Source organism: Pinus tabuliformis, chromosome 1_2, assembly GCF_031772625.1.
Source record: "Pinus tabuliformis cultivar Carrire ecotype Pingquan chromosome 1_2, CPIR1, whole genome shotgun sequence".
NCBI lineage: Eukaryota > Viridiplantae > Streptophyta > Pinopsida > Pinales > Pinaceae > Pinus > Pinus tabuliformis.
In genome coordinates this window covers 703213231-703235290 of record NC_142298.1, presented here as the reverse complement: position 1 = coordinate 703235290, position 22060 = coordinate 703213231, and the positions used below count along the sequence as shown (strand labels likewise).

The window sequence follows — 22060 nt, the reverse complement described above, 5'->3', positions numbered from 1 at the left end:
TTGATAACAAGAGCAAATATTAGTATCAAAGATGAGTTAAGTTGACAATACGACATTACCACAACAATTTGGAGTATTGAAATAGAAGAGATGATGGCAATGTGTTAACTCTTGAAGAAATAGTAGGAAGCTAAACTATTCATCATTGACAAAGGAAGATAGATTGAAACACAGCCCCACTCACCTTGGAAGAAAACTTGTCTAAGTGATAAAATGGGATAGGAAGATATTATTGAAAATGGTGTAATCATTATTGTAATATTAAAGGTTTGGTTAAGGTGATACTAGTCAATGAAGGCTCGTGTACCCTCTTGGGAAAGCACCCTACCCCTTGAGTTGTGTGTATATACACCAACTCCTATTTCTATGATCCGTACAAGGGATTCTTTTCATTCTTTATCGAAGTGATATGCCTCAAGGCACCAATCAAGTGTTGCACTCTCTCATCCTTAGATTTATCTCTCTAGTGCACTTATTCTTGAGTTCACTCTCTCTCTAGGGTTGTCATACTCTTAGTTGATTTCTCTTTGAGTGTTATATTGCCTCAATGCTGGGTTGTTCTCCTCTTTATTGCAGAATCTGGGTTTGTGTTGAGTCTTGACTCCATTCAATTCTCTCACTATTTCTAGTGAATCCATCATGGTATAAGAGCAGATGTGAAACTGACATACTCAATTCAGCAGCTGATCCAAATAATTTTGGCTAGCAGCATCACCTAAACACTATGGAAGTATAGTTTTTGAATCATCTCTTTTAGATTTTTCTAGGGTTTAAACCCTCCCTTCAAGGGCTCACTTCAACAGCTGAACCAAAGATTTTTGGCTAGTGGCATCACTTAAGGCTTCTCTACCACTATGGAATTTGGATCATCTCTTTTTCTAGGGTTTACCGTTTACATCATTCTTCAAAGCTAGCACATTTTCCTAGGGTTTAAACTACGAATTTTTAGACCAATGTAAGCAAATTCTACACACACAGAATAATCTAAGAACCTAGGTAACTTCAAAGCTTGAAAGTTGAAACTGTCAAAACAAAAATATTGAATACTAGAATCTATCAACACATACTACATAAAAATAATCATAGCAAATACATAGATCTGAGCTCTTAACCACATCTATTTTCTATTGAATACCAAAGGAGGAAAAGACACTACAATAACTCAAAACTAAAAGCCTTGCTAACCATTAAAGTGGTGTGCCCTACATCTCCTACATGCTTTATAGAAAAGGAAAAGGGGAGATACAATGTATTTGGTTATCTGCGTGAAGCACATGGTTTCATTGTGTCAAACTCTAACCCTAATCTAAACACCTAGTGCAACGAAATGGATGGATAAGGGTGCTAAGAGAAATGTGCCTCCTAGAAATACAATGGATCAAGTAAACCTACTACAACCTCATATAGATTTGCACCCTTAACAGTGAATAAACAACTCGCATGCAAGCACCTTTGCTGGCCTAGGGATCTTTTTCGATGAAATGCACGTCTCGAGAAACCCAACAAGCATTTGCCCTCACTCTAAGAATGGTGCCTAGGGTAAACCATGGATCGCAATTTTGGCAACCTAAACCTTTGGGGACATCGAGTGAGGCCCACAATATTCTCAAAGGCAACCATCTCAAGAAATTGACTTTGCAACCTCTTGCTTGTAATTCACAAGATTCAACCACTCTAGCTATAACACACCAAGCTATCTCGACTAGGGTTTTATGCACTTCTCTAATAATATTAAATGCATGTTGGGATTAACAAAAGCATATCTCCAACAATAAAAAAACCATATTTAAAACTAAAACTGCTAAATTTGAAACAAGGTTTGGAATTGTAACGATAAAGTTGGAAAGATACTAAGATTGGCACATGCATGTTGAAGGCATGCATGCACCCTCTACTCTCCTACATATTTGTGCCTCCACACTTATCCATAATGTACACTAGTGCCACACCATCTCTTTGTCAAAGATTGCTACACAAAACCCAATATAATCTATGTTGAAGCATGTCACTACTATATAGATCTACATCACTACTGCACCATGTTGAGGTGAATATTATCCAAGCAACAAGTAAGAATTGTAACATTACCTATTTGCAAAGTAAGTGTTATTCACCAAACCTAATCTCTTCTTGATCATCTCGAACTTCCCCTTTGATAAGGGCTTAGTCAAGATCTCTACAACCTGCTCGTCATTAGCGAAACAAAATTGGAGCACTAATAGTTTCATTCATTTTGTGAAGTGCACCAAGTTGAGATCACAAAAGGTTGAGGATCTTGTATATGTTTATTCAAACTTACACCTTGTATCTCATAGGGGTGAAGAATATAGTAGACCTCATAAAGACTAGGATGTGGAAGAAAAATGTCGAGACTTGTAACTCTCTCTTGTTGCTCCTAATATTGGTGGTCGTGGAACTGGAAGTGGAGTTGTCCCTTCTTCTAATCCACACTCTAGTTCTATTGAACAAGCATCTTGTTCTATTTTCGTTGAGCAGGATGAGGATGGGGATTATTAGTATAAGTCTATAGGTCATCTTTTATTCCATTTTCAGAATGTAGCCACAAAATCTAGCAAGCCTTGTAGAGGGGAACCTTACAAGGTGAGTCACTAGACTAAGTGACAACAATAGGATGATGGTCCACCGTCACCACAACCAAAACCCTTTGTTCTTTATATATTTTCATCAATGGGAATAGTCTTGGTATATGTATAGGTCACCCAATAGGCATTCTAGGTTTAAGGTATGGAGTGACACAAAGAAGCCTCCAAGGGAAAGATACAATTTTAGGCACAAGGCTCCCAAAGGAGGCAATTCGCTTTCCTTGAGAGGGTTGAATTAGGGAAATACTAGACCTAGGGTTTAGTTGGTAGGTTGAGTGTTGGGATATCCAAAGGTCAAGATGCCAAGCAAGGGTTTCTTATGATGTGTTTCAACATGAACAAGGCACATGAAACCCTCAAACCCCCCCCAAGTTAAAGCTAAAACCAAACTAGGGTTTACCCTGGGGCAAACAACTAGGGCAAGGAAAATTGTGGATGAAATTGAAGTGAATGCACACCAAAAGGAAGGATTTTGTGGCAACCACTATCCTCTTTATGTTTAGACTCTCCAACACCAAAAATTCCTCTTCCCTAAGAATTTGTACCAAGCCCTAGCTTGGGGCCACTTAGCCTTAAAGGGATCGAATTAGGTCAAGAGAAAAAGGGAGAAAAAAGGTTGAATTTATCACCAACAAGGAAGGTCAGTGCCTTGTTCTAGGGTCAATGGAGTCTATGGGTCTTAAAAATAATTTGATTTTGCAAGGGAGTAAGGATATTTTGATGCCCTAGCATCAAAACCCTAATTATCACCTTTGTGGGGGATCAAAGATCACTTGGGAGAGCTAACATAAGATCACAAGGGGATTACCATTCACATATCATACTATGAGTAATGCATGCAATAATATGACCTAGTTATGATTCAACTGAAATTCAACAAAATTAGTGCTCAAAATTTAACCTAGATCATCAATTCATTCCATACATTGGACATGAAATTAGAAATTTGCAATAAACATGGCATTTACATCACAATATGCATGAACAATCCAATTATCAATTCAAAGTGACTTCTCCAAAGGCAAGAACAAATGCTCAAGACAAATTTCGCTCCATAAATCACATCTTTCCCATTAGAACAAGAGGTTGAATTCACAAGTGATAATGAATTTACAAATGATCCTCACCCATATTTATATGAGGCGGCATAATGTCTATTTAGCCTAAAATCTCCTAGGAAAACAAGTAAAGTTGTAATGATGCATTGGGTTACAAGCCAACCCACTAGCTTAGATCGAAAATCACATGATTTGCCCACATGTGTGAACTATAGGGCTAAAAATGTTGACGTCATCCATGAGTTGAGTATTATGTGGCATTCATTGAGGCTTTGATTGCCAAACAATGTGTAAAAGCCTCTAAAAATTATCCACTAAGGGTTGGCCCTCAAGTCTTTGTCAATACTCCTCAGTGGACACCACAATCCAACTTGAGGCATTAAAAGTGGTGTCGTGGATCTCCAAATGGTCATAGTGTCAGTGTTTGCTCCAATGTTGAGAGCTTCCAAGGTGGTATTAGCCCTCCCAAGTCTCATGGGGTGAGACCATCCTCATGTGGACCTTGGATCAGCTACCATCCCTCTCAAAGTGCTAAGGTCGGCCTAGGGGCATGCTATGTCCAAGTGCATCATCCCAAAAGTCATCAAACGTGGGGCAAAGTGCCAGAACGTTGTGGGTATTGGAGGTACCCAAGGGTGTGTGTGATGCTCCGCTGTTGTTAGGAGTCCCATGGCTCTCAACGCTTCCCTTGTGGGTGTCAATATACTTCTCGAATGGCTTGGGTACCTGTGGGTAAGGTGCCCAAACCCTGAGTTGTGGAACCAACTAACAATTACAACATAAAGTCTAATGAAAGCAACCAGTCATCAGGTACATCATCATTTTTGCATCTAAGTGAACCACGCTTGAAGGTAAAGGGCTATTTAACACTTCAAATAAGGCTTCCCTTCTAAAATTAGGGTTTTGAACTCGGAATGGTGTTTCCTACCTAGGTAGGAGTGGTTAAATGGCAACCCTATTAGGTGTTTCCAACCCCTAAGGGGAAGTAACATTTTCTCAGTCCACCCTTCAATCGATAGGTGCTAGTGAAAAATAATGATGGTACGAAGGGGAGAAGATTGTATGGCCAAGTGCCATGGTCAAGGGGACCAACATTATGGGGATCCACAACTTGAGTGTATAGATGTGAGGAGGAAACAATCATGGATGCATGAGTTACCAACTCCACCTTTGTTTTTCCACTCCTCTTGTGTGCCTTTTACTTGATTTTTCTTTCTATTACTACTCGTAGTTCAAAGGGTTAGAGGTTGCTTTGTATGGTGTATAGCAATTGTATTACCCCTTGATGACGTGGCAGCTCATTGCCGAAGTTACCAAGATCTAGATTCTTGAAAAGCCTAAATCCAAATACAGTAAGGAAATGACAAGTACAAATAAATATCAAATATTTTATAGTTTTTAAAATTTAAATCTTGTATACAAATAAACTAAAAACATATATTAACTTTTAAATATATAATACTTATAAAAATATTTATTGGATGAATAATATCATAATTAATGTGTCATTTATAAATATTAATTAACCATTAATTAAATTTATATAAAAATAAAAAATATATGTAAATTTTAAATATATAACTTCTAAATAATATTGTTAAAAATAATTATTGATTTATTAATATTAGAATTGATGTATCATAATATTCAAACATTAATTATTCGTTGTCAAAGGAACTTAGCTCAAGTTGTATGGTTCACAATTTGTGTCCCAAGTAGCGTGGGTTCAAGTCTCTGGAGACATGTTAGCCCTGGTGGCATTTATGAAATATTGGTTCTACTAGGTGGAATAGTGGCAGTGTTTTCTATGAAGTTATTGACTTTGCCTAGTGGAATGTACTCATTATTGTTAAAAAGATATATATTAGTTATTATATTTATCTCTAAAAAAAGTTATATTTATATTAAATGGTTATTAAACTTACTTTATAGAACTTACTTTATGAAACTTACTTTTTTACACTTTAGAATACACATAAAAATTAATTAGAATATCTAAATAAATGTCCCTAGCTAATAATATTTTCCTCATATGCATTAAAGTTTATAATATGGTCTACTTTAAGGATTACAACATGGTCAACCCAGGAAAAAATAATGAACTATCACAGGCCAACTCCCTTTTCATTATTTGCTCCACTGATTTTTCCATTATTGTGCAACTCATCCACTGACTTTTTCATTCTAGAATTTTGCACTGACCCCTGCTTTGGAATTTTGTGCTAATGTCAAACCAATGTTGTGGGGTAATGCCCCCCCAAATCCGCTCTTGAAGCGCACTCAGATCGGGAGCACATCAGGAGCGTGCTCCCTAAAAACATTTGTGCTCCCTCCCTTATCAGAAACGATAACAAGAGCAATTGAGGAGTGATCGCTCATGTATTACTCCGGGAGAAACTTTTAAGGTTGGGGAGCAATATAGGAGCAATCGCTCCCATATGAAAAAAAGTGCACCTACGAAAAAATAAAGGCACACAAGTGTTTTTTAAGGGAAGGGAGGGGCCAAAAGAATAAAAGGCCTCCTCCCCTCCCACAACATATTATTTTCATGAGAATGAGAGAGATTGAGAAGGCTTGAGGAGATTGAGTTAAGGAGCTTGAGAGAAAGGAAGATTGAGAGAGTTTGAGCTTGAGGAGATTGAAGGCTACCATTTATGAGAGCTTGGGAGATTGAAGGTACAACCACTGGAGAGCCAAAGAGGTAGGGCCTAATCCCATTCCTTTTTTTCCATATAGCATTTGTATTTTTATATGTTGAATGAAAGATGTTCCCTTCTCCTACTCTTTCCTAATTCCCATCCCTCCATTTTATTGCAGGCAAGAAACTATAACTCCACCAAACATGATGGGTATATGGCTTGGCATTTTGTAGTTGGTTCCTTTTTTTGTTATGATGGTGTTGGGGAGTAGAAGAAGTGATGAAGGGGATGAAGTGGGTAGTGGTGGATTAGGAAACCATGGAGAAGAGGAGTACCAAGACGAAGAGGAGGAGGAGAATAATGAGAGTGGAGATGATGATGGAAAGAAAACCAAGATAGACCAAACTAATGTTGGGAACATCGCGATCGGGATTAAATCAACGAGGGTTTGAAATCCGAAAAAATCGTAAAAATTAGCAAATACAAAAATATTCAATTTTTTTCAATTCTTTTAATATCTAAAGCATCCACAACATAAAATAAATGCATTGACACATAAATATGAAAAGAGAACTAATATATAAGATGTCTAATATCATGTCTAGTGCTACATCACACATAACAGTGAATCATGTCCTGAATACTAAGTCCTGAGTCCCAACTCAGCATCAAAATATCAACAAAAAATATAATAATGTATCTCATATCATGAGCCATAATGTCATATACAATGAAATGAACCAAATAACTAATACTATTGATTTCCTCTGCCTGTCTTGCAAGAAAATGTAACAACTTTCCCTCTAGATGAAGAAGGTGATGGGGTTGGCAGTGGACTCTATTGTGCTCTAGAAGATGAAGAACTAGGAGCTATAGGAGGTAGACCACGTCCTCTACTGGTGACAGGGGTAAGTGGTGTCACCTCCTCCCCTTGTTGCTCCTCCTCCTCCTCCTCCTCTACCCCCTCCACTAACCAATCAAGGGCTAACTCCATGACAGGCCTCTCGGCCTCAACTCTCCATGCAGCAGTGGTGTCAATCCCATCCAACGAGATGGCCTCCACATCAGGTGTCCTCTCAAGGTGCCTCACCCACAATTGAAGATTGTAGTAGACATAGACCATGTCATTAAATCACTGGGACTCCAACTTGTACAAGGGTCATTAATTAATTATTTAATAATTATAAAAAAATATTATTTAATGAGTTCAAAAAATTTATTTGAAATTTGGAATATTTTAATTTTTAAGCTGTTTCGCTTCTTGGTGTTTATTTCTTCAAATACATCCTAGTTGCACTCGCATCTCGAGGAGCTACATGTTTGGATGAGCATTCGAATGGCAAGCCTTTGGAGATTGGGTACTCTGCCACCATAGCTTCTCCACCATACATCTACAACAAATAAGATAAACATAAGAAAAAAATGAAATTTGAAAGTTGAACTTTTGAAGCAAAGTATGAACTCAAAGAGACAATGAAATTTGAAACAAACTAAAGCTTATCAAGCATGTTAGTCTTCCTATCCACAATAGCCATGTCAAAGCTAAATGTGCCACCTGCCATCTTGTATAGTGTATATCTCCATTTCTTTGGAGATTTCTGCACGTTCTATTGGAGATGGCACCTTCCTTTGAACATAAGTGAAGAATCCATCCATGACCTCAGTGTCAAATAAGAAACCACGGGAGTTAGAAAATGTGGGGTTCAGGTAGACCCCTGCAGCATGAATGGCACGATGGAGTGTATTGTCCCATTGCTCATCAATCACTTCCCATAGGAGTTGTTGTTTCTCAAACCCCCCATCCCCTTTATCATCATAGTAACTATGAATGGATTGTTTGGTGCTATCCATGGCTTCATACAAGTAGCCCATTGCGGCTTGTCTCCATCAACTAATCGAAGAACCTTTACCAAAGGTTCAGTAATGCTACACACCTCCTGCACTCCCACCCATAAGCTTTCCTGGTATGAAACTAACCTACATATGGCCTCTCCCTCTGGCTTGCAGCTATATGACAAAGCATGCCACTCCTCCCAAAGAAACATTCTATTCACATCCCACATAGAATTCAAGAGGGATTGAAGAGATATGAAACTAGTGGCAAACCGTGTAATGGCAAGGCACACCAACTCCTCGTTGTTGGTGAATGTTCTCATCAAATGAAGCACAGATGCATGATTATATATAAATTTTGTAATGTTTTTTAATGATTCAACAATATCTTTGACAAAAGGAATTTTTCCTATGTCCTCCAACATCAAATCAATGCAGTGTGCAGCACAAGATGTCCAAAATAAGATAGGATGTCTCTCCATAAGCATCTTGCCAGCAACAACATAATTTGCAGCATTGTTCGTTATGACTTGGACATGTTGTGGACCCACCTCCTGAATGAATACATCCAACAAATCACATAATAACTGTGCATCTTTGATATGTGCAGATGCATCAACAGATTTCATAAACATTGTCCCCTTGGGACAATTAACCAAGAAGTTAATAAGGCTTCTACCCTTTTGATCGGTCCAACCATCTGACATCACAATGCATCCTATGTGTGCCCATGATTCCCTAAACTCCTCCAATTTCTTAATGTAGTCAACCTTTCCATTTTGAAGAATGCGCCCTCTAAAGTCATCATATGAAGGGGCTTTGTAACCTGGGCCAACAATAGCAATAGCATCAACTACGAGCTAGAAAAATGGATTGTTCCCAACAATGCTGAAAGGAATATCACTCCAAAGAAAAAACTTGCCCAACAACTTGTCAGCTTCTTTCTTCTCCCTTTTTTTAATAACTAACGAGATAGGTGGTTGTGCACTAGGTGTGGTTCTAGGAACAAAAAGTGATGAGGTAGCTACAGGGTTGGATGTAGATGTTGATGATGAAGTAGAACTAGTACCACTCTCACAGTCACCTCCCAATCCTGACACTCTACTTCTTGCTATTTGGTTGTCTCTATTTCTTCCATGATATAAGGTCTCTTCGGATGATTTCTAGATTTGTATTTGAGCAAGGCCCTACCTCATGTCGAGGAAATTGTGCAAGGTGATACTTCAATATGTATAACCCCCTGTCATATGATGCCCACATCACTTGCAAGTCAAATTTGAGCTGTCAAACCCTCAATCAAGTTCACCAAATTCCCACAGAGGGTCCAATTTCCTTGGCATGTTTGAAGTTTGAACCTAAGCCACAAAAATAATTGCAAGTTAAACAAACGGAATTAAAATTTACATACAACATTTTGAATTTTTGATAAAAAAAAAAAACCTCAACTCAATGCAACAATAATGGCAAAAAATACAAATTCAAACCCAGGCAAAAATGATGGAAAAAAAACTAGGGGAAAAGAAGAAATTAAACAAATAAAACTAACAATCAAGATTTTGCATTTTTTACCAAAAAAAATCCTCTCCACTAAATGCAACAAAAATGACAAAAAAAACACACTCAAATCCAAACAAAAATCATGGAAAATAAATGGGTGATAGAAACCCAAGGAAAAACAAGAAAAAACAAAAAAAAAAGCCAAATTTGATGCACATACTTAAAAACCACGCTCTGCTGAAGAAACTTGGTCCAAACTTGATTTTTTTTTGCTTGGGATGCTAAATTCCTTCACTTTTCTCCTCTCTTGCCCTTGTAGATGAGTTCTCCTCCTCCTTAGCTCTCACTCTTTCCCTTTGTTTGCAAAATGAGCAAAAAAAAAACTAAATCTAGCTTTAAAAGTTTGTTGTTTTTCGCCCCGGCGATTTTTACGATTTTGAAAATAAAAAAAATCACTGAAACATCGGCTGATAAAATCGTTGCTCTGAAAAAATCGCGATTTTTTTTTTAAACATCGCAATAAAATCGCGATGTTGGCAACAATAGACCAAACCCCCTTGTGGAAATATGTTACTAGGCTTTTAGAAGGGAAAGGAAGTGGAACCACTAAATTTATATGCCCCCATTGCAAAATCCCTTACATAGGTTCATATACCCACGTCAGAAAGCATCTCTATAGGAAAATGGCATGGGATGGAACTAAGCAAATAGGAATCAAAACCTGTGGAAGTGTGTCAACACAACAAAGAGCCAAATACATAAGGGAAGAGGAGGAACCCGATACAAATCTAAAAGATCGAAGGGTGACTTTCAACATGACGCCACTAGCCCACAATCATAGAGTAAGAACCCAATCACATCCACCCATGGTAGTGGATACGGAGGCACAGGCATAGACATCTCTTTAAGGCATAGAACCATATTAGAATTCCTTGATCAAGGGTGTAGGGATGATGAGGATGCAAAAGAAAAGTGGTTTCTCTTTAAATGTGGGATACCATTCAATGTTCTTTGCTCACCTTATTGGCATGAAATGGTTTCCGCCATCAATGATGCCCCTAAAGGATACAAGAGCCTTGGGTATGACAAAGCTAGAACCGTGGGACTTGATCATGAAAAAGCCAAAATAACAAATGCTTTGGGTAAATTCACAAATGCTTGGAATGAATATGGGGTATCCATTGTATCTGATGGTTGGAAAAATGTAAAAGGCAAGCCATTGATAAATGTTCTTGGTGTGTCTACCACTGGTGCACTCTTTCTTTCATCACATGATTAGTCAGAAAAGTTCAAGATCGCCATCAACAGTGCACAACCATTAATTCAAACAATTGAAAGTTTTGGTCCATAAAATGTCATCCAAGTCATCACTGATAATGCTTCTAATTGTAAGGCAGCGGGAGCAATCATTGAGGATAAATACCCCAACATATTTTGGTCTGGGTGTTTGGTTCACATAATGAACCTTTTGATGCATGACATTATTAAGATCAAGGAACCTCAATATAGATGGATTGGTGAATTGTACAAGAGAGGCAAGAGAATGATAAAATTTATTTCCAATCATAGCAATACCCATGGGGTTTTCAGTAGTCACTCCAAGGTTGGAGTTATTGAAGCTTGGGAAGACAAGAGTTCCTAGTTATTACCTCACCTTCAAGCGCCTTTTGAAGGTAAGAGAGGCATTGGCTAGCATGGTGTCAAGTCCACATTGGCAAGTATTAAAGGACAGGATTGTAACTGCATCTGACAGGGAAGATTTTCAAGAGGTGGGAGGCACTTCTCTTGATGGTCTGTTTTGGGAAAATGTGGGATGTTTTGCAATACACCGAGCCCAGTTATAACATGATTCGTTTTGCAAATAAAGATGCATCGGAGATTGGAGAGGTGTATGAGTAGATGGATAACAAGTTGGGGCAAATAAAAGATATTGTTCAACGAAAATATCCCATCTTGTATGATCATATTCACAAATATGTGTGTGCACCAGGGCTGCAGGGGAGTGCCCCCCTGCCCCACTACCCCTCTTGAATCCGCTCTCGAAGCGCACTCCCAAAATTCACTCCCTGTGGGAGCGAATATCGCGAGCGCGCTCCCGCAAAAAAAACGCTCTTGGCTTTCTTCACAAAAAAAATCGCAAAGATGTTCCAAACGCAATTTTTTTTCAAAGAAACAAGAGTTTTTGAGTGGGGCAGCCTAATATTCAAGCCTATGGCCCTAGTATTGATATGCAATTCATGGTAATGTTAAATTCTTAAAGTAAAAGTGACATTCTCCTTTATCTTTCATTTTCATTCTTTTACTTAAATTTTTAACATTACCATGAAATGATTCAAAATGTTTGAGAGTGGTTCCGACCTCATTGGATTTCATATGGAGAAAGTAGAATTTTAGATCTCACTCAAAATCCAGCAGACTTATCAGTTTTTTAGGATTTCAGGATTGGGGGGATTGCAATGTTTCCATTGGATTTTGTCATGTACTAGGGTATGGAACTCGTATTTAATCAAGAGCACCAAGCCCTCTATGTACCTTGATGTTAGTGACATTGGTTGTTGAACTCCTCTATCATGACCCTACTAAAAATGTACCCATCACTCAAACAAAATCTTGACTTTACATGCTATGTTTTTCTATCTTATGTTAATACTTGGAGGGTAATATTAATGACAAAGATCCCAAGATAGGCAATAATTTTGATGATATGTAGGTATTTGTTGTAGCGTGATTTTTTTGGATGCTAAAGGCCATCTAGAGCTTATTTGTTGAAGAATTTTTAGTTCAGAGATGGATTGCACTCTATGCTATTTTGGTTATGTGCACCCTTACATGATATATAAATGAGAACTTGTTATTTGTGGACTTGTGGTTGATGAAGATTATAACTACTAAATGAATAACGTTATATGGTTTAATCCATGTTTTTATGTTTTTTATCACTAATTCATCATTCTACGTGCTTTTGTTGACATATATGTGTCAAAATATATAATATATAAAATTTGCTCCCAAAATCACCCCCGACCCAAGAGATTTTGAAAATCTAGCTTCCCGCTTTCGCTCCCACTCCCAAGCAACCATGGTGTGCACAATGGGATAAACTTAATGTTCCACTACATCCCTTGGCATATATCCTTATGCCAAAATACTCCTCTCCATCTTGGTTGGGCAAACCTACACCTAAGGCTAGGGTTAGGACCAAACCCCATACATATCCAAAGGTACAAGCTGGGTATATGGCAACATTGGACAAGTTGGTCCCTAATAGGGAGGAGTGTGCTAGATTGCGTGGAGAATTAAGCAAATACTTCAACCAAACTAGAGTGTTTGGTTCTTTGCATTCAATCAAAGATAGGGACATAATGAATGCTATTACATGGTGGAACATGTATGGCTTTGGGGGACCTTTGGCAAAATTGGCAATAAAAGTGTTTTCATAGGTTGTTAATACTTCTACAGAGAGGTGTTGGAGCACCTATAGCTTCATCCATAATGTGAGAAGAAACTACCTCAATGAAAATTAGGCAAAAAGCTTGGTTTTTGTGCACTACAACTTGAGGTTGTTGACACATTATTGTGAGCGGGCTCATGCTGATAGATCATATATGACTTGGGACAACAACCCAGAGGAGGATAATTTGGAGGATGGAGCTATACATTTAGAAGAATTGGAAGTAGAACTTTGAAAGATGATGATGAAGCAGCAACAACAGCAGCCATGCCACCCCCATCATCCACTAGCAGTGCTCAAGTTGCACGGGCACCAACTTTGCCTTTGCCGCCACCTGGTCTACAACATTGTGTGGAGGTCATGTGCCTTTTGGTTTTGGACGTGGTCATCCCACTATGTGGGAGGAGACTCATGGATCATCCTCGAAGAAACTAGATGTTTCTCATGGAAAGAAGAGATTTTAGAGTATAGATTTACATGTCTTTTCTAGTTTGTACTTTGTAGTACTTTTTATAACTATTGACTCTTTCATATTTATTATGGTATTTTTTGTAAACAATATATGACAATTTAAGTTTGAAGTTTGAAGTTGCCATTTATAACTCATTGGTAATGAATTATGAATATGATGCTTCATGGAACGTTTCATTTCATGTTTGAAACTTTGATATTCTTTGTTATAGTTTGGTTATTGGTAATGGTTACAAGTACAACTTTAGTGATGACAAATGTTATATATTGAATTTTGAAACTTGATGAGAATCGAGATGTTGCAACTTGTGGACCTGTGGTTGATGAAGTATAACTTATTAACTACTAGATGAATGATGTTATATGGTTTAATCCATGTTTTTATGTTTTTATCACTAATTCATCATTCTACATGCTTTTGTTGACATATATGCATCAAAATATATAAAAATATATATTATATAAAATTCACTCCCAAATTTGCACCCGACTCGAGAGCTTTTGATAATGTCGCTCCTCGCCCCCGCTTGCGCTCCTGCGCCCAAGCAACATTGGGTGATACATGTGTGACACGAGTTTGACTCGTGTCCTATTCATAAGACATGAGTTTGACAAGTGTTGGACACAAGCCCTACTAGTGTCTCGAAATTTGGACATATGTCCAATGAAAAAAACATCTTAAAATCGATTTATCACTTCATTTTCACACATTTCAGTCACAGGTTTGGGGCTCTCAAAGGTTTTGGAGTGTAGCTAAGGGTGATTTAGCAATGTTAGAAAGGATTCCAAGTGTTGGGAAGTGGATTTGCTCAGGCCCTACTAATGAATGCTACTCAATTAATGGTAATCTTAAGTTCTTAAAGTAATAGTGGCATTACTTAAATTTTTAAAATTACCATTGTTGCAATTTCTACTTCACCCAAATCTTGATCTATGTTGAGAAACCAAGTATAGTGTAGATTAGGCTTGATTTCTCTTATTGATAATTACTTGTGAATGTTAGAATTCTTCTTTATCATTTGTTGTGTCTTTTTCATCAAGTAATTATACAAATGTTCAATCTTCCAAGAAAATAAAGAGACAAGAGACACTGAAATTAGGCTGCTAGCCAAGGCAAAACCTCACAAGGGGAAAACCCAACAATCCTTCTCTTATAGAATCAGATCAAAATGAGATATCCACGACCAAGAAAAAAGCTACCACCAAAATACCAAGTCGAGCCATCCTCCAAATCACCTTCAAGAGTCAAAGTCAACGCAAGTCAAACCTAGTCCAATTTTGGTCAACGTCCTGAAATTTCAGTCCTGCAATAGCATAAAAACTTTGGCCTATTCACATGTGCGAGCTGTGGAAAGTCTAAGTTTCAGTCAAAAAAGAATATTCTTCTCTGCTTTGACTTATTCTCTTCTTTGACTTCGGCTCCTTGTTCTCCTTTGTTTGGTTCAGAAGATGCTTCTTTTTGTGTGTATAAATTATCGCCCAAATGGGTCGAACTGTCTCCTATGTATATATTTGTCCAAGAGGGTCAAATAGGTGTTACTCTGGAGGGCCAGGCCGACTTGACATTTTGTGGACTAATGACTCAACATAAAAATCAATTTTCGTTTTCTTACAATGTCCAAATGGGACATGACTCAAATACATTTTCTTTTGACTCATAATAAATTCTTCTGACTCCTTTTTTAGTCTCTTTAACTCTCTAAGCATGAAGAACATGCTTTGACCATAAATAATAGTAATGAATGTAATAAATAAATCAATGATAGATTTATATTAGATTATGAAGACCAACTCTAGTTACAACTTCAACAATCTCAACCCTCAATAAATTACTTAACACATTAATGCAAGTAAACTAGCTAGCATTTGAATCTGAAATTTATGAGCAGAAATACTTTGAGCTAACAAAGCTGAAAATGCATAGTGGAAATGAACAATAGCGAAAAAACAATCAAGAGAGAAGTTCTATTTATGAATTCACAACTATGTTTCTAGGAAACGTGGGTTCAGGGACGAGTACGTAATTTTTTGAAACAGTGTGCATGGGTTCTCCGGGGGTATATTATAATTTATATATATAATATATAAATATTATATTTTATAAATTATAATATATATGAATTTGTATAATTTTCAACTTTAAACTAGAAAACTAAAATATTTATGATTTAAACTTTAAAGATTTAAACATGCACATCATTGAACATTGAACATTCACATTGAAATTTCAAAATTTCTAGTTTGATATCAAGTGCAAATTGGAGTTCACATATTAATAAGAATCATGATATATGTCCATTGTCATATTACATTCAAAATTTGCCTTAAGGCATCTCCAAACATGAACTAGGAAATTTTAAAATACTAAAATAAAAAATAGCTAATAGTGAACAATGGCTTCCTCAAACCATGCCAGTAGCATCCATGTTATCAGCATCACTCAAATCTTCAGTTAGCATGCTCTCCAGGTAGGAATGACTCTCATCTTGAGGCTCTCGCTCATCCATAGCAACTTGAGGTAGCTCAATAAGGCCATTTGGTTGTATCTCCTCGTCCACACACATAGCATCATATGTGTATTGGTCCTATCTCTTGAAAGGACCCTCCTTGTACCCAGGGTCTTTTTGAGATATGAGACAAAGTGTGCTATGAATGTACACTAAGTTCTTTGCCTTCTTTGAGCCCAACCTATTTCTCTTTACTGAATGGATAAAGGCATAAGTTCTCCAATTCCTCTCACGAGATGAAAAATTAGTTACCTAAAATATTAGGGGCAGCCCATTAAATTAATCAAAATTTTAAAAATAAAAACTAAAATGAACCCCAAAGAACCCGATTTTGGGGCTCCAAGTACCCATCATCGAGGTTCTTCGTACCCGTCAAGACAAAAGAACCCAAATTTTTTTAATGGAGAACCTGGTTCTTCATAGAAGAATCCAGTTCATATGGGTTCTTCTCAAAAGCACCCATACCCAAATCTGGTACTTGGGGAAGAGAATCCAAGATAGGTTCGCGAACCCGTGCAACATAGATTCACAACAAAATTTCTAAGCTTACAATAGCAATGAAAACCAACAATAAATGTACTATACTTTCCTCATTTTTTGTGCCCAACATTGATTTTTGTGCCCAACACTATGCATGGCTTGTATAGCCAACCTGCTATTCCAACACCTCGAAAAGCATGCCCATAATTGTTGTACTATGTTGCACAATACTATACGACCTTCAAAATTGTTGAACGTCCTATGAAAAACTCATACAGTCTGCCATTAATGTTGTCCTCTCCTTGGAATGTGTGCCCTAGGAAATGCGCCCTCCCTTTTGCTGCCCCTCTTCTCCTTCAACTCTCCAAAATCTCTTTCTTAAAAATGTGCCTCTTCACTCTCCAAAATCTCTTTTTATGTCTCATTAAAACGGTTGTAACTAACCCTAAGATCTTCAATGGTCAAGATTAGATCTTGCTCTCCCAAGATCAATGTGTAGGTTTTAACCCCGTACAGAAATTCCCTGCATACGAATTTTAAAACACAGAAAATATACAATGCGAGAGCATAACACATAAAACACATATACACAGAGATTTTCCCCTGGATCCCAAAACCGGGACTACCAGCTTGATTTTTCATTATGTTTCTTTCAATGTTATAATACATATTTATACATGCCGAAGCATCCAATACCATGGATCGAAAACCATCGTGTCCAATACCATGGACCAAAAACCATCGCGTCCAAAAACATGTGCGAAAATCATGCACAAAACCATAAGTGGGCCGCCCATCCTAACATAGAGTCCAAAACCAAAATTTTCTGGGGCGCTGCCCCAGACCCCATAAAGTGGGGTTACGGGTACGCCTCAAACCCCCCTGTGAACCCCCCCCCCACTACACAATCGGCGCAACGAAGGGGGGGCTCTATCCCCCTCTAACCCCCCGGTTAACTACGTGGGCTAGTCATGGAAAGAATATAACACAACCCAACATTCTCCCAATTGTTGTTTTCTTTCCACAAGGGGCCACAAGAGAGCTTAGTCATTTTTCCAACCCTGAAACACCATTGTCTCTCTACACCAAGAGAACTTCTCAGATCTCACAGATTTTGTCAATGCATCTGCAGTGTTCTTTAAAGTGTCCACCTTTACCAACAACACCTTTTTGTCTTCTATCATATCCCTCACAAAGTGATACTGAACATCAATGTGCTTTGTCTTTGAATGATATTCAGGGTTCTTTGCCGAGAAAATTGCACTTTGGCCGACACAATCTATTCTTATAGCTCCCTGTACTAACCCCATACTTGAACACAATCTCTGCAACCAAATTGCTTCCTTGCTTGCATGAGTGGCTGCCATGTATTCTGCGTCTGTAATTGATAGTGCCACTACAGATTGTTTCTTACTCATCCAACTGACTGCACCACCAAATAGGTTAAACACATACCCACTTGTAGATCTTCTCTAACCCAGATCTCCAGCCCAGTCTGAATCAACAAAGCCACGAATATCCAACATTATGTCCAACCCTGATCTTCCTTGGTAGCACAAACTATAATCACTAGTGCCACACAAATACCTGAAAACCTGCTTCACTGCTATCCAGTGCTCCTTCCCTGGTTTTGACATAAACCTGCTCAATACTCCCACTGCATGTGCAATGTCTGGTCTAGTACAGACCATTGCATACATCAGGCTACCGACAGCACTTGCATATGGAACACGGGACATGTCCTCCTCCTCTTCTTGTGTCTTGGGACACTGTTCAGCAGATAACCTCACACCTACAAGAATAGGAACCTTCATTGGTTTACTATCTTGCATATTAAACCTCTGCAGTATTGTCTCGACATACTTCCTCTGGTTTAACCAGAGCTTCCTCTTTGCCCGATCTCTTTTAATTTCCATGCCCAAAATATAGTTTGCAGCACCAAGATCTCTCATGTCGAATTTGGAGGACAATTGGGTCTTCAAATCCTGGATAATTTCTTTGTCATTTCCAACCAGCACATATCATTCACATACAAAACCAGATAAATAACACGGTCACCAATTAATTTAAAATAGACACAGTGATCTGCTTTGCTTCTGGTGAAGTCAAGTCCCCGTATAAATGTATCAAATTTCTGATACCACATCCTTGGTGACTGTTTTAACCCATACAGAGACTTCTTTAACTTGCATACCAGTTATTTCTAACCCTTCACCGCAAAGCCTTCAGGTTGCTTCATGTATATTTCCTCTTCCAAATCCCCGTGAAGAAATGTTGTCTTCACATCCATCTGTTCTACCTCAAAATCAAAAGCAGCAGCAACAGATAAAAGTAATTTAATAGAAGTTACCTTGGCAACAGGAGAAAAAATATCACCATAATCAATTCCGGGCACCTGGGAATAACCTTTTGCTACCAACCGAGCTTTGTATTTCTCCACCTTTCCTTCTGCATTTGTCTTCTTCTTGAACACCCATTTGCTGCCAATGGGTTTCCTTCCAGCCAGCAACTCCACTAGATCCCAAGCCTCATTTTTGTGCGAATATGCCATTTCATCAACCATGGCCTCTTTTCAGAGTTTGCCATCCTCTGAATCTACTGCTTCCTTCACAGTTCTGGGATCATCATCAGTAACAGATAAAGTAAAATTTGAACAGAAAGCAGATGGACTATACCTTTCTGGCTGCCTTCTTTCTCGAACTGATCTTCTCACACCTGGAGTTTGTGGCTCTTCATATTCTGATTCCTCCTCTGCTGTAGAGTCTGATTCTGCTCAAACTCTATCTTCTCAGGTTCCTTTGGTTGGACTTTATGTTTAATAACATCTTTCACCTCTCTGAACACCACATCTCGGCTGTACACAACCTTCCTTGTTACTGGGTTCCGAAGCTTATAAACCTTTAAACCATTCTTATACCCAATAAAGATGCACTTTTCAGATTTACTATCCAACTTGGTTCATTTCTCCTTTGGAACATGTACATATGCATCACACCCAAATACCCTCAGATGTGAAAGAGAGGGTTTCTTACTAGTCCATACCTCTTGTGGAATCTTATCCTCCAACGCTGATGAAGGTGATCTGTTGACCAGGTAACATGCTGTCTCCACCGCCTTTGCCAGAATTCCTGTCCTAACCCGGCACCACTGAGCATGCTTCTTGCCCTTTCCATCAACGTCTTGTTCATTCTTTCTGCAACTCCATTTTGCTGAGGTGTATATGGACTAGTCTTTTGCCGTGCTATACCACACTTCTTACAGAATTCTTCAAATTCCTTACTGCAAAACTCTTCACCGTTATCTGTCCTCAGCACCTTTATCTTCTTCTCTGTCTTGTTTTCCATCAGAGCCTTAAATTCTTTAAACCTGTCAAAGATTTCAGATTTCTTCTTAAGGAAATATATCCATGTATTCCTTGAGAAGTCATCTATAAATGATACATAGTACATAGACTTACCCAGTGATGGAACCTTCACAGGGCCAAACACATCACTGTGCACAAGTTCTAATATCTGTTTCGCCTTCTTACTACCAGAGGGGAAACTCACCCGATTCTGCTTCCCATATACACAATTTTCACAGAGATCAAAATCCAAAGAGCTATTACTTATACCTTCTACCATACCTTTACCATGAAGTATTCGAAAGCCCTTCTCTCCAATATGTCCAAGCCTTTGATGCCACAACATGGTCATCTCTCCAAAGACCACTAGATTTTCTGTTCCACTTTCAGGAACCACAGAACTGTTGCACCCATCAATAATAGTGTTACCTTGCAGCTTGTACAGAGTTCCAATTCGAACTCCCCGCATTAATACCAATGCTCCCCGAACCATTTTGCAGGTATCCTTCTCGAACACTGTTTTTTACACCTACATCATCCAACTTGCTTACAGAAATCAGATTTCTAGCTAATGCAAGAATATGTAGAACACCCGGAAGTGTTCTAACCCTTCCACCTTGCAACTTCAACTTTACTTTTCCGCGACCAACGATTCTAGACTTCCTGTCATCCCCTAAGAAGACATCACCACCATCATATTTCTCATACTCACAGAACCACTCTCTATGGGGAGTGAAGTGAAAGGATGCACCTGAGTCAATCAACCATGCCTCATGATCTACATGTGTACTTGAAGAAGCCAAGTACACATCCTCACCTTCGTCTGAGGTGGTTTTCACCTCTGCAGAAGGAGCATCATCAGATCCCTTTCCTTTATCAGAAGCTTTAGATTTACAGTCCCTTTTGTAGTGCCCTTCCTTCCCGCATTTCCAGCACACCATCTTTACAGGTTTTCCTAGAGATTTAGATCTCCCTCTAGACTTAAATCTCCCACTCGATGACTTATTTTTGTTTCTGTTCTGGGACTGTCCTCGTACAGACAAGGCATTACCATTCCGGCTCTCCATATTTTTCCGTCTCATCTCCTCCGTCAACAAGGATGAGACTATTTCATCAAACTGCAAGGTAGTTGCATTGCTACCTATTGCAATAACCAGACTATCCCACGAATCTGGTAGAGAACACAACAAATTGATGCACTTATCTTCATTTGAAATTTTAATATCAACAGATGCTAATTGACTTACCAAAGTATTAAATGTGTTCAGATGCTCTGTCACCAAGTCTCCATCTTTCATTCTTAGGTTATACAACTTTTTCCACATGAACAGTTTATTCACTAGAGATTTAGATTGGTACAAAGTCCCTAACTTGTCCCATAAAGCCTTCGTCGTAGCTTCTCCTGATACATTCAGCAATACTGAATCTAAGACACACAATCGCATTGTGCTCTTTGCCTTCCAATCCAACTTCTTCCATTCTTCATTGGACACTCCCGTTGGTTTAGTACCCGGATCTACCGCGATCCACTAATCTTTATACACCAACAGATCCTCCATCTTGAGTTTTCACAACTCAAGACTCTGACCATTAAATGTTTCGATCTCTATCTTTCCATTGCTCGCCATCTTCTTTCACCACCAAAATCGATCTCGTAGATCTCCCACTGAACAGGGTCTACCACAAGCCCGAGCGAAACCCCTCAGCAACAAAGGCGTCCCCTTGAAGCCAAAACTGCTCTAATACCAAATGTAGGTTTTAACCCCGTACAGAAATTACTTGCATACGAATTCTAAAACACAAAAAATAAACAATGCGAGAACATAACACATAAAACACATATACACAGAGATTTTCCCTTGGATCCCAAAACCGAGACTACTCGCTTGATTTTTCATTATGTTCCTTTCAATGTTATAATACATATTTATACATGCCGAAGCATCCAATACCATGGACCGAAAACCATCGCGTTCAATACCATGGGTCGAAAAACCATCGCGTCCAATACCATGGACCGAAAACCATCGCGTCCAAAAACATGTGCAAAAATCATGCACAAAACCATAGGTGGGTCCGCCCATCCTAAAATGTAAAGTGGAGTTACGGGTACGTCTCAAACCCCCTGTAACCGCCCCCCCCACTACACAATCGACGCAACGAAGGGGGGCAGAGTTA

At 38.5% G+C, this 22060-nt stretch overlaps 1 protein-coding gene across 1 annotated transcript in view; it reads right to left on the bottom strand.

Annotated features, from left to right (window-relative positions):
- The window catches only part of GMII (golgi alpha-mannosidase II), an 81982-nt gene that overhangs the window by 5340 nt on the left and 54582 nt on the right, over positions 1–22060 (bottom strand). The window lies entirely within an intron of this gene.